We start from the raw sequence: 3311 nt of genomic DNA, 5'->3' as shown, positions 1-3311 counted from the left end.
CTTTTTTAATTATATAAATGTGCTCTCCTTTTTTGTTTTCATGTAAACATAAATTTTAGTAAAGTATCGTTTGATTTTATTTTTTTAATTAATCACTAGTATCTGATATGTTGATCTATTAATCTAGTTAGAATAATGCAAATGCGAGAGCAATCCTTCCAACTCAACTTGTTTTACTCGTAAATATAGGATTTGAACATTAATCTTGTTTAAAAAATATAGTGAATTCTAACTTTTTTTTTTATATTTAATTACGGTTAACAAATTACGAGATGATCAAGATGTTGACAACTTATCACAATCTTACAAAGAATAATATAAGATAGATGAACTACTTGACTAAAGCTACGTAAAAATGCATTAAATAATGAAGGTGACAGTATAATTTCTGTTATTATATAAATGCCAGAATCCAAGACTTTGTAGAGTCAGATGGAGTTGATGTCATGGGTGATGAAAGATGTGAAATCAATGCCCCTTTTCCTAGATTTAGTTGCAGGACAGATTCATTGAAGCTGTAAACTCATTTGGAATTTAATGCATGATTGATGGGCATAATTAATATTTTTTGTTCAACTTAAAATAATATGGTTGAGGTTTTCTGTTACGTTCTTTTTTTTTCCTCTCTAAAACTGGAAAGATTGTTGTTGTGACATATCTACCTGGAGTTGCATATCACTTCAAAAAGACATTATATTATCTTTTCGGATACCAATGATGACTATGGATCCATCATCGTTGCCGCTAACTACATCAACTTCACAAACAACATAGGTGACTGCAACTTGGAGCTCATTCCCAATGGATGATCATCTCTCAAATTTAACGATTAAAGTGTAACTTTCCAAAATGTAGTTTGGATTTGGCCCAAACTAGGTCAGAGAAATTTGGATATTTGTCCATCCAAGTCATGGGTATAAAATTACACCATATATTTGTTATTGTTAAGCTGACGGCCCATGCCTATCTCTTCCATTCCTTAAAAGAAAGATCTTATAATCCATAAGAAAAAGAAAAAGATAGCAGACGAAATAAAAGTAGAGAGTTGGGCTAAGGTATCACAGAAAAGAATTAAAGCACCAGGCAATTTGTGTACGGACATCCCTTTTAATTTCCGTTCTTTATTTTGTGAGGGTCCATGAATTGAGAGGGGACAATTTTTAGCATCGGTCCCATATGCTTGGCGAGTGAAATTATTGGAATAAATACGTTTCCCAAAACTAAAAATTCGACTATTAGTACACCAAATTAGTACTGATTATACTCGTTTGTTAAGTTAATGAAAAACAAGCAAGAGTACTTACGACCTTCACTAACGATCTTCAATGGAGTCTTAACGAAATACTACAATATGAAAGAATTTTAAAAATGTAACGTATTTTATAAATTTACAAACGACACAAACTGAGTGACCTCTGTAATAAAAAAATTATGGTTATTCTTTGAGGCTCTGGATTCGAGCTTCGGGAATGCCATGGTTATGAAAATTCAATGTTACATGGCTGAGAGTTATCTTTGAACAAATATTAAATTTTACTTGTCTCAGATTAATAGAAAATTGCAATCGATACTTAAAATGCTAAAATAAAACTCATAATGTAATATATGCATTTGTAATTTTAAAAGGTCAATCAAAATGAAGAAGCACATTTGATCAGTTGGTCAAGTTGCTATCTTTGTTTTCTCGTATTCTATTAGGTTATGAGTTATAGATCCACTAGGAGCACTCCCCTTCTTTCCCCTAGAATTTTCCCTTCCCTTCCCTTCCCTTCCCTTCCCCTCCCCTCCCCTCCCCTCTCCTCCAAGTAGGATTAGATTTAGAATTTATCCAAAAAAAATCAATCAAAATTACAATCTCTTTGAACCCTTCAAATAATCTTGGTGGTTAAATGGAGTGTTATTCTCCCTAGAAGTCCTGAGTTTGAGCAGATGCGTTTGTAGGGTGTGTGTGCGTTGTTAATGATTAAGAAAGATCCTAAATAGATATTATTTTGCAATCACCTTAGACTATTTAAAAAATTAGAATTGTTTGGTATAACCATCAATATCCAATTAATTGGTATACAAATTCAGATCAAGTACTACAAAAATCTAGTATATGGACGATCTTTCTGACCTAACTCGTTTCGTTCATAACATTAAAATTTGAATCTTGAACATTGTTTAAGAGATCTAGTATTTTATCTAACTAGAGTAATTAGGGTAATAAATGGATCTTTAGTAAAAAAAAGATCACATAGAACAATTCAAAGATATAAGACACTATTAGTTGTAAAAGGTTTTAATCAAAAGTTCGGTATCAAATTTTTACACATTGTTTCATTTCTAAATATCCACCAATTTTTACTTTATTTTTTAAACTTCCATTTAGTGATGGTGTAACACCCTAATCCAATACGACAAAAAGTCGATCGATTAGAATGCCACATAGAACCACCAAAGTGGCTAACCAAAAAAAATTCTTTAAATACTTTGGAAATCACACAATTAAAGACCATTCAATTAAAGGAAATCAATATAATTTCAAACATGGTTTACATCTGGAGCTCCTAAAATAAGTACATAAAAAACAATACAATTGAGTATTTAAAATAAAGTTACGACTCAAATACACGAAGGTCTATGAATAATACATACCCTCTAAAGAAGTAATTCGAGACATACACTGCTGCTCAAAGTGTTTGGAACGTCCCCTGTGCGATAGGCTCCCCGAATACTCCTCCTAACGACCTACGCATGGAAACAAATTCCGAACGCTGAGCTCACTAGCCCGTGCCACAATAACATCTAAACCATACTAAAAGTGCTCGTTAAAAAGCTCATGCTATCAAGTACAATAGAAGGGTGAGTATACTCATATGCTACACACTATTATCGGGTAGAAATCATGGTGTGGTCGGAGGGTTACACGTCTTGGGACTCATACCGAACACAACACCCAATTAACCCACCCCTCGCGGGTGTTCGGGCCTTGCACCCTAGTTAGTCTTAAAGTTTCTCGCGCACTACCTAAGGATATCCAAACATTCTATACTTCGTTGTTAACTTCCTCTTTTAAAATAACTTAGTTGTACTGATCGTTTTCCCGAGTATCAACCAAGGCTAGTTTTATGTTGCCCTAATTGATATTGATTCTAGCTGTAATTGCATTTCAATAATGGTTATCACTTGTAGTCTTATTTGATGGTATCTTAGTGTTATGTGAGACATTTCATTAAGAATGAAGTACTCACCTTGAAAGTATGTAAAATCTGAAATGAACCTTGTTAACCCTTCAAATAAAGGGTTATATAGGAAAATGATTCTTGATT

Source organism: Hibiscus syriacus, unplaced genomic scaffold (assembly GCF_006381635.1).
Source record: "Hibiscus syriacus cultivar Baekdansim isolate YM2019G1 unplaced genomic scaffold, ASM638163v2 tig00006146_pilon, whole genome shotgun sequence".
Classification (NCBI taxonomy): Eukaryota; Viridiplantae; Streptophyta; class Magnoliopsida; order Malvales; family Malvaceae; genus Hibiscus; species Hibiscus syriacus.
Note: the sequence above shows the minus strand (reverse complement) of the source record.